The sequence below is a fragment of the Bison bison genome, unplaced genomic scaffold, assembly GCF_000754665.1.
Source record: "Bison bison bison isolate TAMUID 2011002044 unplaced genomic scaffold, Bison_UMD1.0 scf7180017864471, whole genome shotgun sequence".
Lineage (NCBI taxonomy): Eukaryota > Metazoa > Chordata > Mammalia > Artiodactyla > Bovidae > Bison > Bison bison.
In genome coordinates, this window is record NW_011495032.1 from 7,459,542 (window position 1) to 7,466,232 (window position 6,691).

General features: G+C 41.6%; 1 protein-coding gene across 8 annotated transcripts in view; it reads right to left on the reverse strand.

The window, feature by feature from the left end:
* CLASP1 (cytoplasmic linker associated protein 1) overlaps positions 1 to 6,691 on the reverse strand; it is a 275,326-nt gene that overhangs the window by 267,229 nt on the left and 1,406 nt on the right. For 6 of the 8 annotated variants that reach the window (XM_010860823.1, XM_010860822.1, XM_010860824.1 and 3 more), the window contains exon 1: positions 6,588 to 6,685. The exons of the other annotated variants lie outside the window; for them this stretch is intronic. The gene's annotated coding sequence lies outside the window, so the exon portion shown is untranslated. Of the gene's footprint in view, positions 1 to 6,587; positions 6,686 to 6,691 lie in introns of those variants that run through there. 8 annotated transcript variants of the gene reach the window in all.

A 6,691-nucleotide genomic window follows, 5' to 3' on the forward strand; every position in this document is an offset into this window, starting at 1 on the left:
GCAGGATATAAAATCAACACACAGAAATCCCTTGCATTCCTATACACTAATAATGAGAAAACAGAAAGAGAAATTAAGGAAACAATTCCATTCACCATTGCAATGGAAAGAATAAAATACTTAGGAATATATCTACCTAAAGAAACTAAAGACCTATATATATAAAACTATAAAACACTAGTGAAAGAAATCAAAGAGGACACTAATAGATGGAGAAATATACCATGTTCATGGATTGGAAGAATCAATATAGTGAAAATGAGTATACTACCCAAAGCAATTTATAGATTCAATGCAATCCCTATCAAGCTACCAACGGTATTCTTCACAGAGCTAAAACAAATAATTTCACAATTTGTATGGAAATACAAAAAACCTCGAATAGCCAAAGCGATCTTGAGAAAGAAGAATGGAACTGGAGGAATCAACCTACCTGACTTCAGGCTCTACTACAAAGCCACAGTTATCAAGCACTCTTAAGTTGCTGGGGTAATTATTAACTGATACAAGCTTTTGGTCAGCATTCAGGCAATATGTATCAAAAGTCACCCAATATTCTCACTTCTTAGAACTGATCCAAAGGAAACAACACAAAAAAGCACACTACATGGCAAAAACAGCCACTGTTGTAATATAGAGTATTATGTACCTTGATATATAATATATAAAAATATATATATACCTGCATATCAAGGATCCTGGTTTACCAGGAATTTCCTGGCAGTCCAGTGGCTAGGAGTCCACTCTCACTGCCAAGGGCCCAGATTCAATCTCTGGTCAGGGAACTAAGACCCCACAAGCTGTGAGGCACAGCCAAAAAATAAGGATCCCAGTTTACCAAAATCTGCCATTATCCAATCAAATATGACAAAGCTATTAAAAATCAAAATGATGCACACCATGTCATTACACTGGAGATGGAAATGGCAACCTACTCCAGTATTCTTGCCTGGAAAATCCCATGGACAGAGGAACCTGGAGGGGCTGCAGTCCAAGGGGTCGCAAAGAGTCGGACACAACTGAGCGACTTCACTTTCACTTTCATTCATAGAACACAGAAGACCTAAAAAGACTTACTAAAAAACAGGGACATATGGACAGGACACTATGAAAAATCCTGGAGGTAGGGAAGTGGGGCAGGGGGACAAATGGGTGAAAGGTATCAACAGGTACAAACTTCTAGTTATAAAACAAATGTATGGCATGATGACCACAGTTTAACAATACTGTACTGTACATTTGAAAGTTTCTAATAGATTACATTTTAAAAGTTCTCATCCAAGGAAAAAAAATTCTGTAAGGTGATGGATCTTGACTTATTATGATCATTTCACAATATACAAAAATACTGAATCACTATGCTACACACTTGGAAACCAACATATTGTTGCATGTCAATTTTACTTCAGTACATACAAAAAACGTGTTTGGATTACACAAAAAAAAGAAGAAAAACCCTGTGTTAGGATGGCTTGATATAGGTTTTCCCCTGTCTGGTCTCTCAACTTTCTGTATTATTGCCATATTATTGTAATAAGATTACAAATAAGTTTAACTCATTCTGCTTAGAAAGTTAACTGGACAACCCTTCTAGAGGTAGAAGGCAGATTCACTGACCTCAGTCATGCTGAATGAAGATAAACGCACCCAATCGTACCATGGTAGCAAGATGGGCACAGGCCAGTTCTAAATTTTCTTTCACAAAAAGATAAATCTTAACATATTAACTATTAAATCTTAAATTTACATTTTTTAAAAAGCAAGTATAAACACACTGAAGGAGAGAGGAAACCTGGTCTGGCGGATTTCACATGGCAAAAATGATTAGGCAACTTCAGAACCACAACTTCAATATAAGGTGTAAAGTGATGTCGCTAAGAGACAATTTACACAAAAAGAACATCAGGCTGAGAAACTGAAGGCCCAGTTCTCATCCTCGTTCCACCATGTACTGGGATATAACTCCGAGGTCTTGGGTTCTCATTTGTAAATTGACAGGATAATCATGGTATTTCCACTGCCTACCTCAAGGGATTTTTTGAAGGGAACAAAGAAGATTAAGAATGTAAAAGTGTTTTGAAAATCCAGGGTTTGTTACCTCAAATATGGCTGTTAGTGTTATGAACATGTTCCTACAAACAAAGGTAACCATGTTTAGGAGACATACTCTGAACTGGTAATAAGAGGATGTATCGCCTGCCCTGGGGCTCAGCAGGATCTGGGGCCAGACCTTCCCCTTTACTTCCATGTTCAAATCTTTTAGGATAATCTATGACTGTTACCTGGTAATTTTTTTAATTTGTAAAAGCAAATGCAATCACTGACAAAATTAACATAGAATGCAGGACTTTCAAACTGGGTTTTCCAGATTTACCTTAGGATTGTTAAAAAATTGTGGCCGCCCAGGCCGACGAAGACTTAACTGACCAAAATCTCTGGGTGGCTAGCAATAAATAAGACCAGGCCATTTGTATTTTAAGACCCTCTCCAAGTGATTCTGGCAATGTGATAATTCCTTTTTTTTTTTTGGCCGCATCTTGTAGCATGCAGGATGTTAGTTTCCTGACCAGGGATCAAACCCATTATCCCTGCACTGGGAGCTCAGAGTCTTAACCACTGGACTCCAGGGAAGTCCCAGTTACTGCTATTATTATTACATTAACTCTTACCATGAATACATGACAGGAAGTCCATATACTTACTCAGTATATGCCAGTCACTATTCTCAGCATCTTACATATGTTATCTCACTTCATCCTCACACAGCCCTATAAGAAGATGCTGCTATTAACACTGCCTGCCCTTCACCCTCCTTTTGTAGATGAAATTATTAAAATACAAAGAGATGATCTAACTGGCCCATGGCCCAAAGCCACAGGGCTAGGAAGTGACAGAACCAGAAAGCTCACATGTCTGAAAATCCTTGATACAGTTTCCTAACCTAAGACAGGAACTATATATTCTGGTCTGGTCATATCAAATTCTGCTTTATTTCATATACTACATTTAAAGGACCATCAAACAAGAGTTGTCTAAAGAGAGCACAGTGATACCTAGTTTAGGTGATATCAGCTTAAACCACAAAGGGACAAAGGGCCTAGGGCTGTTTACATTCTTCAGCATCACAGGGACGGAATTTGTAACATTTTATCTGTCTCCTCCATTGCACTGTGAGTGAGCCCCTGAGCATGGGACCCATGTATGTCTTTTCAGCTATATCCTTGTGGTTCCTGAAAGTGAAAGTCGCTCAGTTGGGTCCAACTCTTTGCAACCCATGGACTATAGAGTCCATGGAATTCTCCAGTCCAGAATACTGGAGTGGGAAACTGTTCCCTTCTCCTCGGGATCTTCCCAACCCAGAGATCGAACCCAGGTCTCCCACACGGCAGGCAGATTCTTGACCAGCTGAGCCACCAGGGAACTAAAGAAAGGGTTTAATAAATTAATCAATAAATCTAGAAAAGGCTTGATGACTGTCCTGGGAAATGAAAGACTATTTCATGGAAAAGAAACATATTTGATTCATGTTGCTTCAGAGAGTACTAAGATCAACAGGCATAAGGGGAGGGGCAGAGTGGAGACAGTCTAGGATATCTTTCCAGCAATCAAGACCTGTCCAGTGACAGGAAAGCAGGCTGCGGTTTGAGGCTCAAGACCAGAATACAGTAGACAAAAGGCAGGATGTTGGACTATAGGGCCTCTAAGAGCTCTTCCAAGGCTCCAATCCTTTTATTCTAAGTTAAGATACACTGGTTTATTCCTTCACACTTTCTACAGAGACTGGTTACACAAGGCCAGTAGTCCAAGCACAGAGGCTACTACAAAGTCTTCTACAAATTCCCAAGACCTTCCAGGACCTAGAGAAGAATAAATCACCAGAAGAATCTTCCCAGGAGGAAGGTAATGGATACAACAGGAATCAACAAGGAGTGAGGAGACTTCCAGGCAAGAAACAGGAGAAAAGTCAACAGAAGTATTATGGAAGAAATGCTGCCGTTTGAACACATCTGAGCTACATCTTCAGGGATGCCTGTGGGAAAGTGGATCCCTAAAGATGCTTGTGGGAAAGTGGATTCTGTGGAGGTGCCATAAGAATCTGAGGAGCAGGAGCATTCAGCCTGGCAGTACTGGTCTGAGCTCAAAGAGGTGAAGAAAGCCCTGCAGTGTAAAGACACAGCTAACACTCAAGAAATTGTGGTGCTAAAAAGAAAAGGCCTTTAGAGGTCAGTTAACCAAACACGCACACTCTTTATGGATGCTGACCTGGTTGCATTCAATAAAGAAAGGTTAGTTTACTTTCTTAAATTACATTTTACAAACCAAAGACTGAATCATCAGTGATTCTGTTTTCAAACATTATTTTCTGCTACTGTCTATTCTTTACACTATGTGACTACCACACTTGGAATCATCAAAGTTGTTATCAAAACTCAGCTCTGAGCCTAATGTTATCATCCCTTAAATGATTAAAACATTTACCAATAGTACTATGAAATAAAAAGCATTATCCATCAATCTAAAAAGCTACAACTTTATAAGTATTAGACTGTTAAGAATAAATGGAGTCTGAAAAAATTATGTCTCAGGTACAAAAAACTATCTCACCCAACTTATAAACTGTGAGATTGAGCCATCTAAAAAAAAGGGGGGGGGGGGGCTGAAAATGAACAAAGGATTAGAGGGAAATAAATCTAAATCCCAAACCAGTGAACAAAACATAACACATGTGAACAATAAACTTAATGGTCTTCTGGCCATTCATGTCTCAACATCCCTGTCAAACTATTTTAAGGATCTGAAATCTTGCTCTATAAAAAGCAAGTTCCCATCATCTGAACTACACTTAAGAGATTCTATGGCAGTAGTTACTCAAGCATAAAAACCAAGCTTCAGATTTTTGCTTCTTGTTAGTACAAAAAAAATGTCTACCTCTTTCAGGTAAAGTTGAGCCTGTGGCCAAAATCTTGGCACTCTAGGAGATGGAGGTTTTCAGTTCTAACACTAATTTAAGGTGCAAAGGCTTTTTCCCTATTCACTACCGCTTAGATTGTAACATGGAGATAAAATATTTGACAACTCCACCACCAACAGTCTCTTCAAAGGATTTTGGGAGAATACAAAACTACAGCTGAAAACTCAACAAAAATTAAAACTTTAAAATCCTAAAACATCTACATGTTAGCTGATAAGCTATGAATTTCAGAAACTGAGCATTAAGTAACAATTGCTAAAAAAAGGTGCAACTACACGATCTTACAAAGATGATAAGCAAACAGCTCACCAAAATTTAAATCTTTCTTAGCAAATGGAAAAGATAAGTAATATCCAGTAACTCTGGGACACTGTGATGTTATTTTTCTTATCTATACGGTCTCTGCATCAATGTTACTTTTCTCCACTCCCTTGACAAGCAAAAGGAGCCCACTGTCCAGGATTTCTCTGACCAAGAGGACAGTAAATGTCACAATAACTGTAATAAAAGCAACAATTTCTAAAGCCATCATTTATACCAGATTCTGGCACTCAAACAGGGTGCAAGGGACACGGCAGCAAGCAACTATTTCTCACTTCTGACTCTTCTGCATCACTGCCTCCCAAAGGACTAGAGAAATCTAGAGCTCTGGATGTCATATCTACAAATTTAAGTATCATCTTTAAAGAGCTCACAGGTTCTACAAATGGTCAACATTAATGTACGAACCTCACGACAGAAAAACTCACCCAGATGCAATAAAACATGTTTCAAAGCTCCACCTAATTTTTGTTTTTAATTTTAGGAATAAACACAAGTTGTTGTTGTTGTTGTTGTTGTTTTAAAATTATGTAATAAGTGAGACTCTGGAAAACCCCAGACTCATCCGAGGGGCTTGGAAAACGAGAAAGCAAAATGTGATGAGTTCCATTGTACCAACCAGGCTAACGTGCAAGATCACACCCTCCTCTCCGTCAGAGCGTCCCTGCCAATACCGAAGAACAACAAAGGCAAGTTGAGGAGGCTGCACAAGGCTTAACTCAGCACTTGTCCGCTTTTCCCAGCCTCCGAAACAGCTCGCTGCGGGCCCGGGGACCTCCGGCACCCTGCGCATCCCGCCCGGCCCGCGCTCGGCTTTGTCTGGCCCGGCTGGACCCCTTCCCTCCCGATCTTTCTCCACACCCACCACTCGGCCAGTAGTAGTTGTGGGGGGTTTCTCCCTCTCCCTCTCGCCCCCTCCCCTCGCAAGCCCCGGCTCTTCTCAAACGCGGTTTCTCCTACCAGGCCCGAGACTCGGGTCGGGAAGGGGGCCTGGGGTGGGGTCCAGGAGAGAAGACAGAGGGGCACACAAAGCCAGGCTGACCCCAGACCCACCCCCAACCCCCTGCAAAGCAGCGTGGGATCAGCGATCTGCGGGCTGGATAAACAGTCCTCCACTCCCGTTCCCCGCCCAGCTCCCACCTAAGGGCCGCCCCCCTCCCCCCAAAGTGCACCCAAGAGCGGATGACAGCGCTGGACCTAGCCCCCACCCAGCTTCGGTGCCCACCACCGCGAGGCGGGGCAGGGGCCTGGGAGGCCTGGGGTCTACACACCCTCGTCCTAACCGAGCACTTACGGCCGTATTATTCGCTCCTGTTGCCGCTGCGGACCAGACGGCCGCCGCCTTCTCCTCCACCCCAATGAGGTTAAGCGCTTGGTGCGGGGATTAAAAAAAAAAAA